The following is a 26,385-nucleotide window of genomic DNA, read 5'->3' on the forward strand; positions in this document are numbered from 1 at the left end:
CAACCGTTTGCATTCATATTCGGCTTTACTTCCTTTGACAAGCTTAAGCAAGGATTCGCAAAGCGACTCCCATTTCTGCCTATATGTATTGTATTCCAGTGAGGCAGAATGAGTGTACTTTTCAACATCTCTTAGTTGGCCAGAAATACAACTGACGCAGTCAAGTTCAGAACTTTCTGATAAAACGAAAATCACACCACAGAGAGTAGATAATCCCCATGATTCTATCTCCGTATTAACACTTTCTTCATCTTCTTTAAACAATGCTTTAAACAAGTCGTAGTTAAATGTTTTGATGGTATCTTTCTTTTCTGTTAGAATAGAATCAAGAGTCTTTCCGTGTTTTCCTTCTATCTTTGTAATCACAGTCTTTAAAGCTAAGGGTACAGCTTTTCCCAACAGCGAGATATGTCTTATATACAGCTCATGACTCCGTGTAATATCATCGTCCTTCTATAAAGAGATACAGACTTTATTTAGAACACTAAGTAGCAATCATTGCCGATTCTAATATGCTTGTTTCTATTAGAACACGCTCATACTTAAATGACGTCACGCTAACGTACAATGACGTAAATGTTCATGGTTGCCACGAAGAAAGAGTTCTACTATATTTCATCTACTGTTTTAGACTCAGGGCATATTAGAATCGAAATAATGTATTATAGGAAAATTGCGTTTTACCTGAATTAATACACTAAAAATTGGTTATACATCGCCAGAATAATTCACTGGAGCTACGCCCTCGTGACATTATTCCACATACATATAACCATCTTTCCGTGTACAAATAACGTTTAAACCCATTTTTTCTATACACTATTTCAAAATTCAAAAACAAACTGATTTATAATGTACTGTGTTAAAACGTCTAGCATCAACATATTAAATAGTTGCAGACATGGTAACAATATCGTGGAAAGCCATATTTTACACCTCAATGAAATTATAATTCTGCTAAAAATCAACCTAACGCTTCTTTTCGTATACTTTTACGCATAACAACGTAACTATTCAGAAAGTTGTCAAATATTTCAAGAAATACTACTTTTAAGAAAAGAAAAATAATATTCATTTCCGTTACGGTTTCGAAGCATAAGCTAAAGCACTGGCTATAAAGGGTTTGCGATGAAGATGGAAGCAAAAAAAGTGTAAGACAAGATATCGGTCCGACTAAATATCGATGGGCAAAATGATATTGGTCCGAATGAATACAAAAAAGGTATCAGTCCAGTGACGGCTAGATATGGAGTGGCTAGCTGTTCAAAACTCATTTTCCGAAGCTACATTTTAGTATACAAATAAGACGTTTTAGTTCTATTCTAGTTTTATGTAAAATTTAAGGTAGCAAATTTCGAGAATGTATCCATTCAGAAGAATACGCTTCCTATGTAGTTGCAAGAGGCATCTTCTCTGATATATATGTATCTGATCCTCTGCGGACGAGTGCTTGATCTTGCTTATTTTGACTCGCTTTCAACACACCGCTGTGGGATCAAGACTTTGTTTAGAATGTGAAACCCTTTCATGCGAGGAAGCCATATAGCTGGTTTACGGAAGCTTGAAGTTGACAAAACATTTTCGTCAATTTGACTTAAATCACAAAACAAATCTGCTAAAAATCAACTCAAACAATGAAACAGTCGTAATGTGAGAGACTCTGTCATCGACTTCGAACCGAGGTAGGAGAATTTTCACAGACAGGCACTATGTGTAAATATTTATTTTAACCTCCCATAAGGTTCTAGTATTTTACTGGTTTAAAGGTGGCCGTGCGGCAACCCCCTACTTTTTATGGAAGTTTTGTAGATTTTCTTGTCGATCTAGGCTATAAACAAGTGGTCGATAAAACAATTTTTTGTTATACTGACCCCATCTATTTCCGTATAGGTTCAACAGCAATCCCAATAGTTAATAATGCAACTGAAACTGGAAACGCGCATGTTATTCGTATCAAGACATTTATATTTATTTCTACAAAAGGTAAAAATCACAGGTCTTTATAATGTAATAATTACTGATGCAGGCTATTTGTATAGGTGACAAGATACATAGTAAATACATACAAGGTAGCGAGCCAAACGAGCCAAACAGTTAGAAAACATATAGCTTAAAATTGCAATAAAAGCATATTATTGGAAGAAAATGTGCAAAGTTTGCCAAAACGGTGGATATGGTCCCATCCGCTGCAGTCCCCTCCCCTTGGATACGCTCTTGTAAAATGTATTGAACAATTCAGAAATGAGCTTCCAGGATATCTTAGCTAGCACAAAAGCAACATTTCCAAGGAAATATTTAGTAAAATTTCTAAAAATATGTTTTTTTTTCTTTTCAATTGTGTATCGTGTCAAACTCCCGAGACCTGAGAACAAGGCCGAGCAGTCAACTGCACCTGGCGGTTAACTACTTAGCTGGTCGCAACTCTTAGTAGGTAAGATTGTTTACATCTCCCTTCCATATTTGATCAAAATTTGATAAACACAACAATCTGAAAATATGTTATTGTGATAACTCACAAACATGTATGGCTGACGAGATGTAAAGCGAATAATTTTGAGAATGACTAACTAATGCCTTCACATTTTCTCCATCGTTAAAAGGCATTACGTATATGTCTTTTTGTTCGATACAGTAGCTAAGTATGATTATGCGCGTCACAAAAATGTATGCACGGCTTGGCAGAGCCCCAAAGTATATGTTATTTCTTAAACTTGCATAATAAATATCAGTGACCTAATATTCTGCTAGTATATTTCTATTATATGACAAACACATTAAAATGTTAACTTTACCGTCGCCATTCCTTGTGTTGTCAACTTGGCATTTTCATCAGTTTCTTACGTCTTCGAAGCAAATATGCATTAGATCTCTTAAAAAGGTAAATATATACATGTGATTTATAACAGATTACAATTATAATTCACAGTGTAACATGTAATCAATACGTTAGATGCAGTCGTGAGGACATCAAGGAACGTAAATAATATATAACCTATAAACTGCATCAGTCGGGTACCGTTATAATAAGTTATGTTAATCCTTTACTAAATATTACAGTTGTAATTCCTATTTTTTAAATTTAAAAGTATTCTTAAGACACATTGTGACGAGAAATATCACGTGTGGTAGAATACACATGGCCGGGGATTCAGTTAATTTTTCTTACATGTAGCTTTGGAGCATGATGATTCTTAAGAGCAAGTTTTGATGCATTATAATCGGATTGATAAAATTTCCACTGACCGTTCCAAGGCGGTGCCCAATGTTTCCTTTTATTTTCATGTTTTGTCCTTGATACCTATCTAATTGTCTGCTAGTATCTATTTGTTTGAACATATTAGCACTTTACACATCTATACTTACAATATTGTAGGTATTTGATTTGCGGAGACTCTTGAAACATGACTTTTTTAGTGGAATGATGTTCTTGTTTTTAGTCCCCTACTGGTGGAACATCGGGGCACTATAGGAATTCCCTCCGTCGTCCATGCACAAATGTGAATCCTGCAAGGATTAGAAAAAGGATTCAAGCTAGGTTCCTAAAACTTGGTGTGTTTGTATAAAGGGCAATACGTAGATAATGCACGTGCATGACTTATGCTTGTAGGTCAAAGGTCAAGGTCACTACTGAAGGTCAAGTAAAAATTGTTTCCGCTTCATAACTTTTATATGCATTGTTGGCTTATCGAAGTGGTACACAGACATGTTTATGATGAGATAATGTGTCAACACATGATCTATGCCTGTCGGTTAAAAGTCAAGGTCACTGTTTAAGTCAAGTGAAAATTTTGTTTCTGCCCCATAACTTTTAATTGATTGAAGTATATCTTATTACTCAAAGGATTGTTCCCAATATTTAGATTATTAAACGCGAATACTCATTTAAGCATCCTTCGGGAGAACAATAAGCTAATTGTCGAACACTCATTCCAGCATCCTTCGGTAGAACGATAAACTTATTGTTCCCTTATTGTCGAACACTAAATTAAGCATCTTTTGGGTGAACGATGGACCTATTGTCAGATACTCAGTCTAGCATCTTTCGAGATAGTGATACGATTATTGTCGGACACTCATCTGGCATCCTTAGAGAAACATTAAGTTTATTGCCGAACACTAAATCTAGCATCATATGAGAGAACGATAAGCCTATTTTCGGACACTCAATCTAGCATCCTTCTGAAGAGCGATAAGCTTATTGTCGGACACACAATCTAGCATCCTCCGAGAGAGCGATAAGCTTATTGTCGAACATTCAATCTAGCATCATATGAGAGAACGATAAGCCTATTTTCAGACACTCAATCTAGCATCCTTCTGAAGAGCGATAAGCTTATTGTCGGACACACAATCTAGCATCATATGAGAGAGCGATAAGCTTATTGTCGAACACTCAGTCTAGCATCATATGAGAGAACGATAAGCCTATTTCGGACACTCAATCTAGCATCCTTCGAGAAACAATAAGCTTATTGCCGAAAGCTAAATCTAGCATCATATGAGAGAACGATAAGCCTATTTTCAGACACTCAATCTAGCATCCTTCTGAAGAGTCATAAGCTTATTGTCGGACACACAATCTAGCATCCTTCGACAGAGTGATAAGCTTATTAACGAACACACAATCTAGCATCCTTTGAGAAACGAAGAGCTTATTGTCGAACACTCAATCTAGCATCCTTCGGGAAACGAACGATAAGCTTATTTTCAAACACCAAATGTAGCAACTTTGTTGCAGTTCTTCGCTTTTGACTACATTGTTTTTGGTTGTTGTTATTTTTGGACGAACTCCAATCCCCTTGTAGTCTAAGACTTCATCCCCTGACTTGAAACGGTTAATCCAAGGAGGAATAACGGTGCTGTTCGACACCTCATCAATGCCATAAATTATTTATTGCTACCTTTAATGTAAGCCTCTACCCACTACCCGATTTCAATAGTATGTATATAACGCTTTCCTGCCATAATTTAATAATGTGCAATGACTACTGGTATTGTGAACATACTTGACAACTAAATGGATCGTTGCAATCAAACGGAATGTGTCATGAAGGTACATAACTAATGACTTCGTATACATGCCAAATATAACACGCAAGATATACGGGGATGTGAGATAAGCAAAAAGATGCGTTAGTTTCGGAACAACCATCGTATAAGACCCTGCAATCCCAATTCATAATTATAAGCAAATCTAAATATGGATAGCCGGAAGATTGGACGCCTTCTTTAAAAACTACGGTTTTGCAATTTAATAGAGTATAATAATCAACAGTTCCTTTAAATAACGTATCTTCAGTGTGGGGAATCGCGTTACTTTGAATGACTGTGTGCACGGAAATTTGCGGCCGCCAGAAAATCAAAGTGTTTTATGTTAATAGATGTTGTTTTAGATATTATAACATAGCCCATTGTATAACGATACTTTCGGAACACTCAGAGACTTTGAATGCGTTTGTCATTTTGGGAAGGCAGTTTCCAAGGACCTTCAGTATAGTATTTACTGCAGAAAATACATATGCTAAACCATTTACGACAATATATTGGCAGTGCAAAGCCAGGAACACTTGACGGAGTATACATCACAACAAGGACATTTGTTTATATGAATAAAATCGTTGCATGAAGAAACTAGACTGAAATTACTGAAATTAATAAAATGGCGATAAAAACGTGCATTGCATTTGCATTTGCAGCTTACACGTTCACAAACATTTCGAACATAACATTTCAGTGTTGTAAGTAATAAAATAATTTAAAAACCATTGCACATATACACCGAACAGAAATCATCGTTTCATTATCAGCTAGGGCTTTCACTTATATTCTCTTAATTTTGATTCTAATTTCTGTTGCAAACTGTGACTGTACTACAATAATATCAACAAAAAAAACAAAGAAAATATCAAACAGGGAATGCCACGCACCAAAAGCGCAGCCTCCTCAAAACGAACCCCCCAGCACGCAAAAGCCAGACATCATAAACTCCTTGCGAAAATAACCTGGTACCATATATGAGTGGGATTTAAGTTCGTGCATTGTTTTTTGGTCGCTTTCGCTTTGTAAGATGGCCCTTTGATAATAGTGCATTCTCCTTCTTCTAATAGGCTTCGGTATGGTGTATATGTGAAATGGTCTTTACTCTTCAGGCTTCAAGCTTTTGAGAAATACAATACTGTTTGTCACTGACAAACAGATCTATGTTGATTATTTGTTTATGTCCGTTCGAATGTCTTTATTAGAACTTGCCATAGCCGATACAAATCCAGTATAAGAAATAAATTCTGATCATTTACTTTTTGTGAAAAAGAAATGAACTTCAAGAGCCCAAATGATTGAAACTTTTAATATTCGCTATAAAGTCCTACATTTCAGTTCTTTTTCTCTTGAGCAATGTTTATAATTCCTTCCTTTGCATTTCTTGAGAGAGAATGTTCGTTCTTACATGTTCTTGATTCACTTTATGTTCCTTCCTCTCTCACCATAAAAATGAATGTTCTGTCAAGTTAATTACCCTTATAGTACATGCTATTGGATTACAACACTGACATTCCATCTTTCCGGGTGTATTTTTAATTTTCCCGATAGGAAACCACTCGACAAAATTATCATAATTAATCTGCCGATTTAACTTTCAATTGCATACATTGTTTCTAAAAACTGAATCAGATTTTATTCTCGTGGCAGACTTTCACGGAAGTTTGAAATTACCAAGCATTTGACAAATTAAAAAAAGGATTTAAAAGAGTAAGAAATAAACTAGTTCAGTAATTAAGAGAAAAGCAAACGGAATATTTAAACTATTATACTATTACAGTTGGCAAGAATTGAATGTGGGCCATTTTCAATTTAACATAGCCGTTTGCGTGAAAAAGAATGATCAGTTACTACAAAAGAATGATGTAAGGAATAGAAAATAAACTCCAATTGTTTGATTTAGAAGCTTTTATTCAGCCATGTGCTCACTTATAAACTTTTACTGCTGACACACTCAATGAATCATCGGCGAATTTATTTGATCACGCAAGTAAAGTCTGTATTAGTTATTTAACAGGTTAGTCGCACACAAGTAAATCACAAAAAAAAAACGTACAGGTAAACATATTATTTATATCTAAACGTAAGTAAGACGATATCTTCAAGAGCGTTCATCTTTTGAAATTAAATATATGCATTAAAGCGACTAACCCACACTTTGTGATGTCAGATTTTTAAAAAGCAAACTTTTGTTTTCTTCACCTATATGCTGCATATTCGATGTTCTTACAATGTTCTTTCAAATTCTGTTGAAAATCGTTGATTTCCTAATACATTTAAGATAGAAAACATTCGTCTACAACTTCTGATAAGGATTTCCTAGTTTATAAAACAACGGGATTCCCGCCAGCAAACATCACGTGGTGTCAAAAGAGTACACCACGTATAGGTATCGCACACTATCATGACGTTTTGAAATGAATGAAGTCAGTAAACTTAGTACGTTAACGATGCAGTCAGTGATTTCTCATTAGTCTAGTGCGATTACGATATTCATTTTATACTTTTCCGTCGTGAGTTCGATTCCCAGACCCGTTAAATTTTGCCTTAAATATTTTCTTTACTACAAGATAATGATGACAAATCACGTATGTAAATCTAGTAACAATTAATGTGTAATTCTAATGTTTTCCTGTGATATTTTTAAATCTTTACGGGTTATGGTTTTATAACAATCTTACACGTCACTTTAATACAAATCATTACCCGGCCATAATATCAGGATTGATTGATTTATAGATACTACCAATTTTATACAAAATGAATCCAAACAATAAATTAGAAACCAGAGAAAAATAAACTTACACAAAGTATGTAATGCAAACTGAAAGAAAATGGGGATCGAACTCCCGGCGAAAAGGTATAATACAAATACCTTAACTGCTCGGCAAACGAGGAATCACTGACCAAATAGTAAACTTAGTGTATTAACTTAATTTTTGTTATTGTTATGTTTTCACTTCTAAACGCCATAAAACTGTGCGCTACCTATAGTTCGGATTTATGGGGAGCGATGTTTGTGTACTTTTAAAAATGGAACGGTCCGTGATTTAAGAAGTGTTATTCGGTACGATATAGTGGTTCTTACCTAAATAAGGCAAAATAAATCATACTGACTTCCCTAATCGGTAGACGAGTATATAAATTGAACCATCAAGCTACATGCGCACTTTTGGTTTGATGCCCACGTGATGTAACGGTTGATAAAAGTACACGAGAAAAACTGCAAATTCGAATGTTCCCGTAATTCTGGAAACTTTAAAGTTTTCAACCATTATGTTTCCTGTAAATGTATGAAACAGTGGCAGCATTTTGCCTTTTCGCGAAAAATTCCGCGTTACATCATAATTTTTAGGTACCTTAACATAAATGGGCCCGGTCATCAGTGTATGTTCAAAAGACATTTAATAGTTCTTTATTTTATAGTGGGTTGTGAATGGTGAATTAGTTTTAAATCCTCCTGGATTTTCTGAAACTGGGTTTTTATGAAAGGATAACCTCTCATAAAAAAGAAAAATATCGTCCTCAAATTTTCATGTCACTTTTATGGCGGCCATCTTGAAAAACGAAATGGCCGGCATTTTTTGCTTTAAATACCTTCTAAATGTTGGAGAAGAAGGGTTTAGATACATGTATGCGCATAATGCTCTTGTTTTAATGATTCGTCTAAGCTCAGATACAATGTCAATATTTTTTATCAACAATATAGATCATTTCAGCCATTTTTTATTTCAAAATGGCCGCCATTTGCTTCAAAGGACCCTGTTTTTTTCCATTATTTTTCAAACAATGCATCCTGAATAAACAAAATATTAGCTTTGGCTTGATATAATTGCTAATTTATGATATGTGGTATATTCAAGAGTTTTAAAACTGTGTGACAATAGTTTTACATCACTATGTTACTGCTGTTATTTACGCTACAAAAATCTATGTTACACAAATATGAGTTTTTGTTTTAAAATAAAAATTTACAACTAGCGTCATAACTGCTTTTCTATGCAGGATTCATTACCTTTGTTTGAAAGCATATTTTCTAGGACAGTTTTAATGTACATACTACTGCATCATGTAATGTCCGTGAAAATAATATGTTACCAAATTATTACAATAACATGACTTACCATATTATTATAGTACATGGCGATTTGTGAGGATATGTGCCGCCTTGAGAAAAATATTTCAAAATGTAGAGACCTATGCCACTTCGTAGATTGAAGTAAGTTATTGTTATTTCCCATGTATCTCTTTCTGGACATGCGACTAGAAAAAGTTACGACATCATTAATATGGCGGCTAAAGAGAAAATAAGAAAGGCAGAAAATGTATGACTGTGAATAATTACAGGTGACAACGCCCTTGAAAACTATATATTTACTGAAGGTAATGTTCATTCTATTCATTCTAGCAGATAATTCACTTTTATGACATAGAAGATGGAATTTATTATGCTTAAAATTAAAAAAAAAAATCCAGGAAAGTACGAAAATGACTAAATAACGATATTAAGTAAGCAAATATTTGTTTAATGATGCAGTATGTTCGATTAAAATATAAAAAAAAAACTCTTACGTTTTACATCAGGAAATTTATAGTACTAAAGTCTACAACTTAAGTCTTTCCAATGAACAGGATTTGGTCACTCATCACATCCCTAAAGTATGTATTTTTAAAGTTCGCAGAGATGATCAGCAAGATGATCTTTGATTCTTAATTGCGTATACAATCACATTAAGCTTATATAGATAATTTAACCTCTTATACATGTCCCACTTCTAATTTATCTAATCATATAATTTCACGTCGAACTGCTATTTTACACCACATGAACAGGTATTGCGATTAAATTTAGGATAATTCTGCTAAAAACATTCTTAATCAGTATAACGTCTTGCAAAATCTAGAAAAATTAAAATCCAATCCAATTCTGTAGTTTCATATGATTTCTTTGCTCTTTATACCTACTTACCAAATAATCTAATGAATGAGAAAGGAACTGTTTTTAAAAACTAAACACACTTCTTGTACATTTAATTTAAGTTAAGCCTTTTTCCATGTGAACCTCCTGTAAGGCAGTTTGTAAATTCCTCTCCTTTTTTGAACAACCTTTATGTCCGGTTAGGGAATGCAGTTCTTGGAGAGGTAATTAATATTGTGCGAGAACTATCTCTACCTAGCTTGTCACAGACTTTTTCAAATGAATTAGAAAACAATATACAGGATCAGGTGCGGTTACTTTATTAACAATAATGCATTCTTCATGATGTTTTTAAATACAGACAATCCGTTGTTGCCCAAATAATTAATATTTTTATGCCGGGGAGGTGCAGTTATTAAACGAAACTAACAATGCAAAGACTACTGTACCGCATTGCATGTGACTGATATATCTCTATATCAAAAATCATTTCAGTTCACATAGTTACTCGATTTTTTCTCTATTTAAATGGGGTTGTTGCCCATACAAAATTTTGAAATATATCAGCCCAAGTAAGTATCTAGTATTAGATACCTGGTTTGTCGCGCAATAGCTTTATAGGTTATGTTGTCTGTTGGTTATATGCGACGTTAAATAACTACCTTTTCCTGTATTTTTATATAATTGTCAATACATTTTTGCAAGAGCGACTTTCAAGAATTAAATGAACACTATCAATATGTTATTTTGCATAACTATCGGCAGCTATTATGAACTGCGAGAATATTCTACGATATGTCACTATCGTAATTTAAATTTGTTTGTGTTTTAAGTTAATTAGCAACTGAAAACATTTACGTTGCAAGGTGTATTAAAACAGTAGTTATTTATATCAAAATTCAATGTAAAATTTCCCAAATGTATTTGATAAAATAATAAAATATTTTATCTGACCCGCTTATTTGGAGATGCTGTGCATATTTGGTTTCAGCCTTTTGTCAGCTGGATGCTACACTTTCCTCTTTTATCGTGTCTAACAATAAAAGGCGGACAACGCCATGATAGGTCATTCATAAACTGGTATTAAGCTGCTTTGAAATATTTCTGCTTTCCTGATTTGTCGTATCTTTAATACTGTTCTGCTTTCTGTAACAGCATGGATAACATGCGTAAATGGTTTGTTAAAAGCTCTAAGATCCCTTGAAAGTATTGAAATCAACTAATCAAAGTAATAGAAGACTTGGTTTGACAGAGTTTGTTCACGACAGGTTTAGAAAGGAAGATGAAATACCCCTTGCATCCTATCATCTGCATAAGCGGAAATGAACTCCAGAATGTTAAAGGAACAGAGTTTTTTTTATATAATTGTTTACCACATTATTTTTGTGTTTCATATAACATGCCTTTAGATATCCTTTCGCGAAAAAGACATTCAGATGTCAGGGCTTAATTTTATGTATACTGTTCTATAACATCGGAATATGGTTGGGATATAAGTGTATTTTTGCCAGCCTACCATTTTAAACATACCAGCATTGTTTTGCAGGCCTGGCCGCACTACGTTTCTTTATTTTTACCTTTTGAGCTTGCTGTCTATATGATTTACTTTGATCACGTATTTATCATGTTCTAAAGCTGTAGGGTAATAATTTTAAGTTTTAATGAAAAAAAGATGATTAAAAGATTTCTTCATCAGTACTATCAGCCCCTGATGCCCTTCCTTCTGCAATAAGCTGACTGTAATCGCGGAAAGCCCAAAACATTTGAATGTAGGGGCAATAAATAATACTGTGTGTAGATAATTTTGTTACTGCGGGGCAAATGACGAATTAAGTAAAACACCCTCAGTGTTGATGTCAAGTTTGAATGAATAAAATTAACCAGTAAAAGCAGGAGCGGTAGAGCCACCTACTATTGAATGAAGATCTTGGTCTTTCATGCCGCTTTAAAATTAATCGTAGATGACACGCAGAAATAATGAATAAAAACTTCTAATCACATGCCTAAATTATGCGATAGTGAATGTATTGGAAGTTTGCTCAGCAGTATGCAAATCTCAAATAAATTACGGTCTGATATTATTCCTTATCAGAATAAAGACAGTAAGTAACTATGTATTGTTTGCAAGAAAGCTAAAGAACCTGACGACCTGCTTCATATTCCCCTTGAACGTAAAAGCATCGAGAACGCATGCGTGAGTCTTATACGTAGTTAGAGAGGGCGTGATCAAGCGGTCACAGGAGTTTGTATATTATTTCACAACAAAATAACAAAACAACAAAAACAACAAAAATGTTTCATAAAAAAGGCAGTTGTATTTTATACAACTTGAAGGCCGGCGTTAATAAAATGTTTCATTGGTTTTACAGTACAACATGTCTATAGAACTTTCCTTTTACTTGTTTACTTTTCTGTACAAAAATTAGCGACGCGACGCCTTAGATTGAGAAATGATCGTATATGGCAGTTTAAGTCTAATTGTCATATAGAACGCTTCCCCGCCATAATTAAATAATGTATAATGACTATTGATATTGTGAACATGCTTGACAACTAAACGGATCGTTGAAATCAAACCGAATATGTCATGAAGGTACATTAATGACTTCGTATACATGCCAAATATAACACGCAAGATTTACGGGGATGTGAGATAAGCAAGGAGATGCGTTAGTTTCGGAACAACCATCTTATAAGAGCCTGCAATTCCAATTCATAATAATAAGCCAGTCTGGAAACGGATAGCCGTAAGATTGGACTCCATCCTGAAAAAGTACGGTTTTGCCATTTGATAAAGTATAATATTTAACAGTTCCTTTAAATACTGTGTCTTCAGTGCAGGGAATCGCGTAACTTTAAATGACGGTTTGCACGAAAAATGGCCGCATTTCTTTCGCTTCGGCAGGACAATCAAAGTGGTTTATGTTGTATAAATCTTGTTTAAGATATTGTTACATAGTCCATCAAATATCGTTATCATGCGATTTTCTCTGATAACCGTTTTGTCCCCTATATATTGATTCGTCCTGAGATCACTCGAGGAATTTTAATGCGTTTGTCATTTTGGGAAAGGGGTTTAGTTCTGAGGAGGCTGCGTCTTTGGTGCGTGGCATTCCCTGTTTGATATTTTTCGTTGTTTTGTTTTCACGGACCTTTATTATTTATTGCAGAACATTTATATTTTGAAACATTTATGACAATAAATGGAAGTGCAAAAACATGAATATACACAACATTAAGAACATTTGTTTATATGTTGCGCATAAAACTGTTCCATGATGAGACTAGACGGAAATGACTGAAATTAATAAGTGACTAGACTAATATTACTGAATTTAATAAGATGGCGGCAGACACGTAAATCGCATTTTCAATGGCAGCTTACACGTTTACAAACATTTTGAACTTAACATCATAATCTCTGTTGCGAAATGTGGCTGTTCTGCAAAAATATCAACAAGTCAGACATCACAAACTTTTTGCAAAAATAACCTGGAACTATATAACCTGGAACCATATATGGGTTGGATGGTTTGTGCATTGTTTTGGTCTCTTTCGTTTGTAAATCTGACCCATTAATCATAGTGCATTCTCCTTCTTCAGTACTGTGTATATGTGGAATAGTCATTACTCTTCAAGCTTTAAGCTTTTGAGAAATGCAGTACTGTCTGATATATTATACAAAAACATCTATGTTGATTATTTGATGATGTTCGTTTCGAAGTGTTTATCACCACTTGTCACTTGCGATGCAAGTCCAATAGAAAACATAATTTCGTATCGTTCACTTGTAAAAATAAAATGAACTTGACGAGCCAAAATCATTGAAACTTTCGACATATGCAAGTATAATAAATCCAGTTATATCCAGTGCTGAGAGAATATCTATTCTATTTGCTGAAAAGTTCTTTTTTCTCTTTAGCAATGTGTTTTTGTTTTAACTTTATAATTCGTTTCCAGTGCTTTTCTTGAGAGCGAATCTTCATCCATACATGTTCTTGATTCGTTTCATGTTCTTTCCTCTCTCATCATTAAAGTGAATGAACGAAATTTGTATCTTTCCTATCAAGGTCACTACCTTTATAGTAAATACCCTTGTTTTACAACACCGGCATTCCATCTTTTACCAGTGTACTGGTGTATGATTTTTCCGATGGGGTTGAAACTTTAAAAACCAGACAATAAAATTAGACATGATTATCGAGGAGTAGATGTAAAGAACTACAACGCTGTGCCCAGTTTCTACCTATAATCATTGCAACGTATTTTAGAAGCAAGTAAACAACAACGGATATGACAGACGTCACTAGCGCGACGTCGTATGTTAAAGCGCGGTAAATAACGTTATAACATTTTCTACAATCTGTAAAGACTGATCTGTATTATCTATAACAAAGTACTTAAAAAGATGAAACATGAATACTTAAATATCTGAATCACACTTATTAGAAATTAACTCAATATGACATTTTGTCCGTACAAATAGTACTTTGTCCGTAAAAATACACTTAGTAAAATGAAGATTATTCATTTTAAATAAGAAAGATTCTTTCTCAAAACGTTATAGGCGTAGACTAAGCATTCGTTTGATAGTCTCTGATTTTCTGATCAATCATTACTTTTTCTGTTTGAACAACTAATTATTTATATTTATACAGTCATTATATCCGCACAAAAATATAATCTGACCAGTCATTGTATCAAACGATATACTAATGATATAAATAATAGTCTCTCAAGGAACACAATTCTGACAGTCTCTATTATATCAAGTATCACGTGCAATCACTTGTTAAAAGTCCGAACTTCAAATAAACTAATCTTAAAAGGTACTGAAATTCACTATTCTCTGGTAACAGTCTCTAATGGATACAGTTTCACCACTGGTCTCTAAACCATCATTCTAGTAATCAGTTCCTGGACTACTGCAAGATTCCAGTGCAACCGTGGTCCTCCAGTGTGAACTAGTACCACATCCCCGGCCCGTATCGTGCTGAGCGCTTCTTGGAGAGAAGTTGACGGGAGAAGTTTCTTAAGTTGACTGGCTGCTGACAGGTAAGTTGTGGCGTTGTCCGATATCGTTAGTTTTGGCAAGGATTTTTTGCTGCTAAACCTCCTGAATGCTTGTAAGAATGAGTCCGTCGACAAATCTGGAACTACTTCCAAGTGAACGGCCCTTGTAGTTGCGCATGTGAATAAGCAAATGTAACATTTGGACTCACTTCCGGTATCACATTATGGATTCCACTGTAAACTTGCGACGTTGACAATCTCTTTTGAGTTACCAGCGTTCTGTTCAGTTGTCTGCGTTGTCACGTGTTCGTATTCCCAAGTAGGCCGCTGTACTCTGTTTGTCAACCACGATGGACCGGTGTTCCATTACTGGTTATCGAGGAAAATGTCTGCGGAAATACAACGTGTAAGTAAGTCGGCTGGATTGTCGTTCGTAGGGCAATATCTCTATAGTATTTTTCCTGTAAGTTGGTTAATTTCATCGACACGATTTCTCACAAATCGTTTGAGAGGTTTTGATGATGTAAGCCAATGTAACACTATCTGACCATCTGACCAAAACGTTACATTTGGTGTGTGTAATCTCTTCTGTAGATGTGAGGCTAAACGAGCACCAATCAAAGCAGCCATGAGCTCTAACTGAGGTAAGGTCAAAGTCTTTAGTGGAGCGACTCTGTTCTTAGCCATAAGTATAATTGTTTGTTCTTCGATACTGAAATATGCCGCCGCTCAGTATGACTTAATACTAGCGTCGACAAATATATGAAGGCATTTGGCACTATATGGGTTCTGTGTAGGTAATAGCTGTCTTGAAAACTTTGACGTCTGTAACTCTATTCAGGCCTTCTGCAAGCTGGTTTCAGGTGTCTCTTATAATTTCCGGTAAGAATATGTCCTAGTCGTATTCACTTTTCCAGAGCTCTTAAAGTACGATCTTAGCTCGAACCGTAACTGGGCTAAGTAAACCGAGAGGGTCGTATGTCTGTGACGAGAATTTGAGAATTGTCCTCTTGGCATCATAGCTCGGAATCCTTCTATTGATATATGACAGTTTATCTGTATTTGGGTTCTATTGCATTTCAAGTACCTTGATGAAGACGTCATTGTCAAGTACTCCTGCTGTTGCTAAGAATCGCAATTTTTCACTGTTCGATGTCCATGTCCTTAGATTCATACCGGCTTTACTCATCAGACATCTAGCTTCTATGAAGTAGGTACACGCAGACGACTTCAGATTAACAGGACGTTGTCGATTTCAAACTTAAGAATAAAACCTTACTTCATTTAATCCGCCCTTTCAATTTATCCGTAATTATGATGATTTTTTCCGTGCATTTTGATATCAACGGTATAAAACGGTGTTGTAAAATGACTGCCCTGCCATGCTGTTGACCAGTATTTCATAGTTTTTCTTAAAGTTTTTTTTTCACTTTGAATTGTACTTGCTACATCGAATTCCTTTTTATAAAAAAGACGCGTTTTACTTGTAAACACTCATAAACAATGTACCTGATGAAAATTTTACCTTTTAGAAGATATGTTAATAACATGAGCCAATATACACAAGTTATGAATACATTTAACAAGCGAATTGAAACAAATGTAAGATATTCTCGTGATATCATACGTTTTGGCATTGTGACACTCTGCATGATTCTGTATAATGGCAAACTCTCAGACATCACAATATAATCGTGCCAAGTCACCATGTGTCTAGCGAAACAGTCAAGAAATGTTAGGTGAAGACGGAAATTGTCGCACAAAATAACAAGTGGGCATTTACATGTCTTTGTTTGAATATACTATTTCATAAGTAAGATCCAGGACTTTCGATTAGGGGGACACCAACTTTAAAGAGGGGGTCACCAATTTCAGGGAGGAGGGGTGGGAGAGGGGTCACACCGAGTTTCAAGACCGATTTTCTTTGTAGAATGTAAGAATCAAAGGGGGGATTGACCCACAATGCTCCTCTGTCAGACTCTGGGTCCGTGCATGTTAAGAATGGAGTTAACCAATACGGCTAACAGGAAACTTTTCGTATCATGATATCATAGATCTGAAATTGTCTGATACTTCAGAAGAATTTTCCGTCTGCCTAGTACCATTTTATGATTATAATTAAGAACACAGCTGTCGTATAAATTGTCAGACAGAAACGGGTTGTTTTTTATTTGAAAATAAAAGTAATATATAAATAAAATCACCAATTGATAATCGCGCGTAATTATTTACTTTTCAAGTAAAATGACTGTCCTACCATGTGCCTCCATCCAGGTTTCAGTCTTTGTTGCCGAGTATGTAGACAAAGTATATTGAAAAGACTGAAGGTCTGAATTTCGTGATGCCACATCTTCGGACGTTCAAAACTTCACTTTATACGGCAGAAATGTCCATCTAGTATAATCGATACCGCCTGGGGACACAACTATGCCGTAGAAATTAAAGTTTGAACAAAAGCTGAATGCTTCTCAAAATCAATTGATAACTTCATAATTCCAAGTTCAATTCAATGTATTTAGTTAAAATTGTTAGCCATACAAAACACTATTCTAATACTTATTTTAGTCTAATCATACATATGGATAATCGAAAAACTTAATAAGCAGAAATCCTGAAACAAAGCTTTTTATTTCACATAGTAATAAAGAGAAGACTTAGGCTTATCTGATATTAAGTGGAAAACTTTAGTTGCAACGTCTGCTATAAATAAAATACACGCAAATAAATAGGAGAGACGTTGAGGGGTGTCATAAACTGACATACGGGCCGCAATGTATGTTTTTATCCCCATAACCACTATAACGGTCCTTAAATTGTCCCATTCAAATTCGCGCCAAAGTAGTACTGAATATTAAAACTATTATACCAATACAGCTGCCAAGAGCTGACTGGCCACCATTTTCAATTTAACATGATTATTTTCGGTGTTTGTCTTAAATGCCAACCAATTAAGATGAATATATGGTATGTTTATGCTTATCTATAGTTCAGTTAAATACTTATTCAATATCGGTAATCATTCACAATGGCTTAACGAATCTTGAAACAAATCAAGGAACATATGAATTGCAAATATTAAATGCATGTTTTGCAATATTTTTGCATAACAGTGTCCATCGTTTACAAGTGTTTACAATGCTGATAATTAATAAAGCGGTATTTTTGCCATATCCTTACGAAATATATGTGGGTCAGCAATATAAACCATTAGTATGGACGCTACGCGCTAAATTGGTGCACATTTTCAAATTTACGCTGCTATATATAAGTCCCCTACCGGTTGAACAAAGATGTGAGTTTAGGAATACCCTCATTCCGTAAGCCAATATTGCATTGAGGACGAAATAGAATTTCGGTTTTTATTTCACAAACAAAGGAACGGATGGTGTCACAAAAACAAAATTGGAAAATGTAATGATAATATTGAATGAATTTGTGATATACATAAATGAATTAATGATATAAAATAAATTCAGGATATCATAAATGAATTTAACCTGGCCCGCACATGCGTAAATTAATGCACAGGTGAGATTTTCGTGACTTCTTATAATATAAAGCTGGAATGTCGTCATACATGAGTTTCATTAAACACTTCAAACCTGTGACTCTTGGTACTAACCCGACTTTTCCGTACTTAATTATAATTATGGAGAGCTTTTATCACTAAGCTTAAAAGAATATAGGAATACTGTTTTTGAGAAAAGCAGGTAAAAGTACGCTTCAGGTACGGTTTGAATCTCCAACCTTATCGAAAGTCTTTAGTATGGGGTAAATGCCATTCATATTCAATCACAATAACATTCCAAGTTATCAAGTTGCCTCCATACAAAATATATATTTAGTTCATAGTTAGATTAAAGATCATGAATCGAGGATTCGCGGGTTCGAAATGTAGTTACAGTATTACAACATTTATTTTTGTCAATCAAATATAGATTCGTGAAAAAGAATCGTCGAAAAGGATCGTCGATTGCTACAGAATAATGAAGTAAGAAACCGAAAATACTAATTTTTTGTTGCTGACACTCAATAAAAAATCAACGAATTAATTTGATCTCGTATGTAAAGTCTCCCTTGGTTATATAACATTTTAGTCGTACATGTATATGGTTAAATCACAAAAACATATCATTTATACTTAAACGTAAGTAAGCCAATATCTTCAAGTGTGTTTCATCTTTCGTTATATAAGGAAAACTAGGATGCAAGTCGCATCATATTTCTAGGTATCAAATTCAAATAAATGCATAAAATGAAGGAAACACTAAAAAACATCGCGTTACATCAGGTTTTTAGGTATCTCAACGATTGATGTATCAATTACCACTGCGCCCAACAATGTTCGTACTCGCTTCTTCCCTTGTTTATTCCCCATAGAACTCAGCGTCCTTTCAGTTTTTGTAGATAACTATGAATGTTTAAGAATCGCGTGTAGCTTGTGCGATTGTTTGTTTTTAGGAATCATATCTATGATTTTGGTAAGTATCAGTCGGTATGGTTTTAACTAATTTCTGGAAAAATTGATATAAACAGCTTGAAAGCTTGACACTACGTTCGTACTCATCAGCATTCCAACTGTGTTCGTACTCAATATAACTCGAATGTAATTTTATTATTCTTGCAATTGCGCCCCATTTCACGAAATTGTGAAGTTATATGAACAATTATTGGTAATTTCACGTTTGTAATAACAAGAGATAAAAAATAATCGTTTAAAAAACATCAAGATGTATTTTTTATAGTGTTGTTTATTTGTGAGCCCTGGATACGGTTATTAAAAACATGTTTACCGTTTCCAACAACAACAGAATGGTAAATAAAAATGTACCAGAATCGTCAAGTCATCACATATAAAAACAAAACATTAGGTCGTCATGTTATGTTTTATGCAAGAATAGCGACCTTCGGTGTCGGTCACAAACAATCCCGCGGGCTTCTGCAGACCAAAAAAAAAACAACAACAAAAAACGTGTAGTACTCCTACATTAATAATTGTTCTAACTGTATGGTATACTCATTCACATTTTCATATTATTGCCATGACATTTTAAGCCGAAAATGTTTGAAAATGCACATTCTTTTTCCAAAATAGTGTCTGTCCGTAGAAAGCGTCTGCACAATCAATAAATGTTCTTAAACTTCCCGATAGTTCTGATAAAATATCAACACATGGAGAACAATACGGGTATCCAGAGAAATCCAGGTAAGGGCCGTATTACAGGGTATATATCCGTAAATATTTTAGTTTCGACTATATGAATTTACTATAAAGTGACACTTTCCATGACATGAGCCTTAATGATACGATCAGCAAATATTCGTATAAATGCGCTAAAAATCATAATCAGTCCTGTGATTAAAACTATTGAGTGTTAACTCATAAGGTTAAAGATCGAGTATAACACTGATTTGATACATTGCAAGCATTCATTAAATTTCTCATACAATTTTCAAATAATTATTTCTGTCTTTATTGTAAACAACATAAAACAATTATCTTATTCGATAGTCATACAAAGCTGTAAGTATATGGAAAAGAAAAGAATAATAAGACATTTATCATAGTAAACATTATCAAATGAGACAATCTGTAGACATACAACATATTAACACGAAAGTACAGAGGAACAATTATTTATTTCAAAATTAAAAGCTAATTAAAAATGTAGTCTTACCTGCATAGCCATTAAAATATGAAACATCCAATTAGAACAGCATTACTTCGAGAATTTGACTGACTGTAAATTAGTTGTCAAATACTTGCATATCGTATGATACCGGAGCAGTTGCTCAGTCTAATAACGTGAATTTAGATGTATTATTTATTCTCAAATTAGATACAGCTAATACATAACACATCATTAATCAGATATAAAATACTGATTGACATTAAAACAAAATGACTTATCTCCGAATTCCGAATGTCCTTTAAACTGGTTTCTTACAGGTGCAATAATAACAGGTAGGATGTAGTACAGTGACAACAATGTTATTTATAGATATTTGCTAAGTAAGACGACACCTAGGACGATCGATTTTTCCCATGGACCATCTCAACATAATAGGTTTATTTTATATGCGATAGGACATAATAGGTAATAAGGTCTGGTTTAAAATGCCACTACTTTGCGGTGAAGGATCAGACTTTCTCTGTCAGAAAAAAAATCGCAAAAAAATGTATCAACGACCGCCACAAATTGTATTGAAATGTTATTCAACATCAGGATTTCACATTTTTGAGCACAATGTGTTCAAGTTAAGCTATTATGGTGGCACTGACTCCGTCGTCCGTCTTCGTCCATTATTTAAATGCTCACTGACAAAACACTACAGCATACAATTTAACCCAACTCTGTGATGTTGTGTTAAGAAAATGACGTTAGATTTTGAAACATGGCCATTTTTGGCTCAAATATTAGAAGACTAAATCAAATCATAGAAAGATCTTTTTAACACTCTAGACTTCACTTTTTCTGCCTGGTTAAAACGTTTGTCCTTATGATATCTATGTCTGAAAGTGGATTATTTCTGGTCAAAATTTAATGTCAATTATAGATAAACGCACTAGAGACCAAGATTTATTTTCTATCTTAAAAATCCTAGTTACTTTACTATTACTTTTTACAATTTAGATTCAGTCTTGGACTTGGATATCTGGGATTTAAGTTTAAGATATCGACCGAGATATCATATCTTAAAGGCCGATGTACGAGGTCGATATCCGACTTACATACCGTTATTCTTTCTCAAAATGTCAAGCGGTTACGATTGTGACGACATATTATCGCAGGCATTAGATCTATATAATGAACTTGGAAACAGAAATAGTTTCCTGACAAAGAATGCTTACAGGTAGGGAATTAATGTTCAGGTTTTAGAAAACTTCTTCGCATTTTCGTGTCCTTGCCAGAAGTTTGTCATTTTTGTTTGGATTTTGGAATTACTTGTCTAAGTGTTCATCACATTGATCTGACGTGTCGAGCGTAAAACCCAGGCCCGTAATTCAAAGATCAATATCACAAGTATAAGTCAAAGTTAATAAGTACTGAAAATAAATGCACATAGTCTTTTGATGGTCTAATTGAAAGATCAGCGTTTGTATGCTCTTCGTAAAAGCGCGTATACATGCCCGGGCAAGAAATGTGTACAAAGCTTGTCCGGTACCGATTAGAAAATTGTGGAAGAGATTGTCTCCCTACTTTGAAAGGAGTGAAGTTTAAAAGAACCTGACTCACGTTTTGAAATATATCCCCTTAGTATAAAAGATCGTCCCGAGTATAACTAGAAAACTTTAATAGAAATCGTTGACTTGACACTTCACACACTTAAAGAAGTGAATGAGAGGGTGTGCACAGAAAATGTATCATAAATGCAGCTGACATTATTTTTTAAATAATATATATCCCTATATTATTCAATATCAGTGATGCACATTATAATAAAACACGTTGATGACCGAAGTGAAAAGGCACAAACCGCAACATCCTTAAGCTCTTTTATTAAAATCTGAGCTGTTTGATGTTTAATTTTTCAAATTTATTCAACTGGAAAATTGTTATGAGTGGAATGTGCTGGAAAATGGTGAATTGTAAAACGTTTTTGTCTGCCTCAGTGGTAGATCGGTTACTTTATTTTCACTTATTATTCACCTTTTAAGGCTTTATGTGGAATTTTGGATTTTTTTTCTAATTTTAATCATGCATTCACGTAAGGTGCATTTAAGAACAGGAAATGTTAATAAAATTATGCACGTTTTCTTGAAAATCCGTTTATTTACCACTGGTGTTTCTATAAGGTATTCATAATCAATCATAATAAAACACAATGAAAAGCATTTTTAAATTATTGAAACATGTACATGAGCAAAAAAGGTAGAGCTACAGTGGTTACAGTGAAAAGTAGATGACCAGTGAATAAGTAATCAGGTTGCCGAATATACTACATATCCTGTACAATAATGCACTGGAGCGCCAGGAAACCACGCCCCGCCCCGCCAGGTCGATTAAAATGGACTTTATCATAAAAAAAAATATTATTTACACTCTAAAGGAACTATTTTCTACTGAATCTAATGACATCGGAACATAATATTTGCCTCTATCAAATGTAGGTTAACTTTGAAGCTGGTTGATAAACAAGGTAATTTAGCTGAATACATCTAATAGAAAAGCATTTGTAACACTTCCGAGACTACACAGTTTACCTGATTTGATTGAAACATAGTCTATAATGTTTGTATTAATCAATTCGCGGTAAAGTTTAAACTTGGTCATCTAACGTTGAAAGGTAGGTCAGTAAACAGTTTCTTAACACACTAGATGTCGTATTTTCTACATGAAATTCATTCAGAACATTTCTTATTGTAAAACATATTAATGATAGGATTATCTGGGATATGAAGCTAGGTTACTGATCTTCATAAAATTTTGACAGAAACTAAATCTGTTAAAAAAATCTGGGTCCAGTGTAAAACTTAATTATATGTGATCAATAACTAGGTTGCTGGATTTATAGTTGCCACTATAGTCGCAATATTCTCTATTTGATCTGTACGAAATGTAGTCAGAATATTTGTTTTCATAAAGTCGATATAAATTTTGCTTTTGCGTTGTCTGGGATTAAGAAACACATTTTAATCCTCTACCTTTTGACCAATTTCATACTAGTCCAATATTTCATTAAAACAGACATTCCAACCAAGCTTGCAATGCGACTTGGCCTTAGTTGGCACTTTTGGAGTGTTCAGAGCGAAACTGTGTACAAGGCAAGAGGGATACCGGGCGGTCAAACTAGCTCACCTTGACCACTTTGCCTCAGATGCATAGATTCTATAGATGGGCATGTTTTGCCTACCCACATAATATAATCAAATTTCGTTGGTCCCACTGGAAAATATCTATTCGTTAATAAATACTCAGGTAGTCTGGCAAAATACACGAACAAATATATCAAATATCTTATTTTTTGATACGTTTTGGTAAATTTCTTGCTACCTTCGTGACTTGCTCCAAAGGTAAAAAAGATGTAATGTTATGTGACAATATGCTTAGATGAAATGCATCCTGATTAGGTAATATAGGTCAAAATTGGGAGTTTAATTGTACTTATGGAGGTCAAAATAGCAAGTAGCCATTTACATAACAAAACAGAAATTCATATGTGCTCATTTAGAGGTGAAGATACGACTGTAGTTTACTTTTAGTCATACATGTAATTGCACACCTAGACTGTTATAGCCATATAATGACTTTCATGCATTTTCATATCAACTGTATTTTTATGTATTTTATATAATGAAAAGTTCAGTTTCACGAACGACTGAGGTGTGGCTTGTAGCCATTATGGCACTCAATATGCAAATAATATCGATGTTTTTCTTTAATTCCGTCTTTCGAAATAGACCTTCATTTCATAGCGATAAATTTGATCGTTTCTATAAAAATGTTCATCACATTGATCGCATGTACTTTTTATCCTTTTGATGCCCCCATAAAATGGTGACCCTGTTTATTTACCCCGTCATAAGCAATGTTTGAATCGAGGCGCAACTCCTACCTGCCATTCAGTGACAATGTTCAAACACTATATCTAATTTTATAAACACAATAAACAATATGAAACTATTTTCTTTTTTCTGTAATCTGCCAAAAATAACTCTATATACTTCAGCAAAACTAATATCTGGTAAAATCATTATGATTCGATGATTACAAGCATCTTGTATGCCCGTTGTCACAATACCTGATCGAAACGAAATATTAAGGAATGTGTGAGGCACGCCTGAACAAGGGGAGAGCGACATGTTCGCGCTATCATAAGTACGTCTGCTGTTATCTCCCTAGAAATAGACACCGTCAAGAATATTTCTGTCGTTGTAGTTATTTTTACCGTACTTAATGTTTTCGCATATATTATAGCATATTTTTGAGACACGTGTTTGTATTGTATGCTTTTAGATCCGGATTAAATTTATGACTATTTCTAAATTTCCATATTTGTTTTCAAAGATTAATGCATTAATTATTGTCGATTCTGTACACGTGATTTTATTTGTATGAGTAACAGTGTATGCAGTTCCCTGTCTGTTTTTGACACTTTTTCAAATATACTTTTAATTTCATTTCATATTGTTTTGACATTAAATACATTAAATAGATGAGCTAGCTGAGCTAGCGTTCTCTTTTATTTCTGCATATTCGACATAAACCGGTGTGAAAATAACATTGTGTAAAAACTTAAATTGGAATGTTTGCTTTTTAATGATGATACGAAAGAGTATATATTTCCCCATACTTTATTCAAATTTCTTTTGCAATAGTTATTTTGCTTTCCAATTGTGATTCTCAGGGCAGGTTTTTGCTTGTTACAGAAATAATTAGAGCACGTACATAAAACGAAATACTTTCAAATAATGTTTCGATATTGCGTTCCAAATTTGATTTTCGGAATGCATGATTTTATACACCATATTTATTTGCATTCCATTTTAGAACTCTTTTATTGAATAAAGGTTTTAGCCACCGCTACATTTGTCATTTTTAGGGCTTCTCTCCCATCCCATGCAAATTCTGAAATGATTTTTTTCAAGCTGCGAAATATATTTATCTGGTATTCTTTCAGTTTCGGCTACAAATGTAATCGCTGAAAATACATAGGTTTTAATAGGCAATATCTCTAGCTTTCAATATATGCAAACATGAATCTTATTTACTGTAAAATCATTAAATTTCGTGGGCATGGAATTTCGTGGTTTGGGTCAAAAAGTCAATCTCGTGGGCATCTGAATTCGTAGATTTCAACTTTTGAACATAAAATGAAGGGAAATTTTACTTGTTCTTTGGGATTAAATTTCGTAGATTGACTCAACCACGAAATCCACGAAAATTAGTCCCCCACGAATATTAATAATTTCACAGTATTTTAGAGCGGCATTGAAAAATACAGCTTCACTCGCATGCACAAGATTTTTATTTGATTTGACCTAGTGACATAGTTTTAATCCCTGATAACTCATATTCGAACTCGATCCAGATTTTATCAATGCAATCATTCTGATCAAACTTTATGAAGATCAACTAAAATAGAGTTTCTATCGCATTCATAATGTTTTTCTCTGGTTTGACGTAGTGGCTTAGCTTTTGATCCCAGATGACCAATATTCATCAAGATTATTATTCTAACCAAATTTCATGAAGATAAATTGAAAATACTGCCTCTATCGCATACACAAGGATTTTCTTTGATTTGACAAAGTGACCTTTTTTAACTCCAGATGACCTATATTCGAACTCGATCTAGCCATCATCAAGGAAATCATTCTGACCAGATTTCAATCGCATACACAAGGTTTTTCTTGTATTTGACCTGGTGACTTACTTTCTGACCCCATATGACCCATATTATAATTCGACTTA

At 34.2% G+C, this 26,385-nt stretch overlaps 1 long non-coding RNA gene across 1 annotated transcript; it reads right to left on the bottom strand.

The window, feature by feature from the left end:
* Positions 1–6: 6 nt before the first annotated feature.
* On the bottom strand, positions 7–20,934 carry LOC123541669 (uncharacterized). The gene is made up of 4 exons (XR_008369289.1): positions 20,647–20,934; positions 3,364–3,504; positions 2,793–2,869; positions 7–453 (listed from the first exon to the last, which is right to left on the bottom strand). It is a non-coding gene; the product is annotated as an uncharacterized LOC123541669 (long non-coding RNA).
* Between the last annotated feature and the right edge of the window lie 5,451 nt (positions 20,935–26,385).

The sequence above is a fragment of the Mercenaria mercenaria genome, unplaced genomic scaffold (genome assembly GCF_021730395.1).
Source record: "Mercenaria mercenaria strain notata unplaced genomic scaffold, MADL_Memer_1 contig_3574, whole genome shotgun sequence".
Lineage (NCBI taxonomy): Eukaryota > Metazoa > Mollusca > Bivalvia > Venerida > Veneridae > Mercenaria > Mercenaria mercenaria.